Source organism: Tupaia chinensis, unplaced genomic scaffold (assembly GCF_000334495.1).
Source record: "Tupaia chinensis unplaced genomic scaffold, TupChi_1.0 Scaffold147003_1, whole genome shotgun sequence".
Taxonomy (NCBI): Eukaryota; Metazoa; Chordata; class Mammalia; order Scandentia; family Tupaiidae; genus Tupaia; species Tupaia belangeri.
This window is the reverse complement of record NW_006206856.1, coordinates 624,352-625,005: the sequence shown is the minus strand read 5'-3', so window position 1 is coordinate 625,005 and position 654 is coordinate 624,352. Positions and strand designations below refer to the sequence as shown.

The 654-nt window shown below is 58.9% G+C and overlaps 1 protein-coding gene across 1 annotated transcript in view; it reads right to left on the bottom strand.

The window, feature by feature from the left end:
* TKT (transketolase) overlaps positions 1-654 on the bottom strand; it is a gene marked incomplete in the record, with an annotated part of 27,166 nt that overhangs the window by 7,373 nt on the left and 19,139 nt on the right.

Here is a 654-nt window from a genome sequence, read left to right as displayed (position 1 = left end):
CTGAAAGCTGCTTCGGGACAAAGCACAGGGTTTGGAATCTGTCTGCTCTCAGCTTCTCAAAAACAACTTAGCCCCGTTCTTAGGGGGGACACACTTGACCATTCCACAGATGCCGCCTGGGGTGCTGTGGGCACTGAGAAACAGAACCAGGGGCCGGGCAGGAAGCTGCTCTTTGCAAGGGGTCGACGGGCTGCTCTGGCATGCTGACAGCAATGCAAACAGCAGCCAGCGCACGCCGAGTGCTCACTGTGAGCTGGCCTCCACCCAGCACTGCACGCGGTGACCATTCTCGCCTCACGACCCCCGAAAGGACACTAACGTTCCCCTGTTTTGTGGACAAGTAAACAGACACCAGAGGTCGAGTAACTTGCCCAAGACAAATGGGTGCTGCTGGGGTCCTACGCTGAGCCCCAGACCCATGTGGCCTTGGGGAGGCCCCCAGGGCACCCTGCAGCTCAGGTTCCTCACCTGTCCAAAAGCCCTTCCTTTATCAGAAATAACATGACACTGCTTTCAGGAAGGCCACCTTGATTTCCCAGCAGGCGCAGATCTATCTATCCGGGGCAGCCCTCGAAGCCTTGCCTGGGGGTCCAGTGTGGCCCCAACCCTGCTCACCTCCCCACCCAGAGGCCCTGCTCCAGTTTCCTCAGCCAG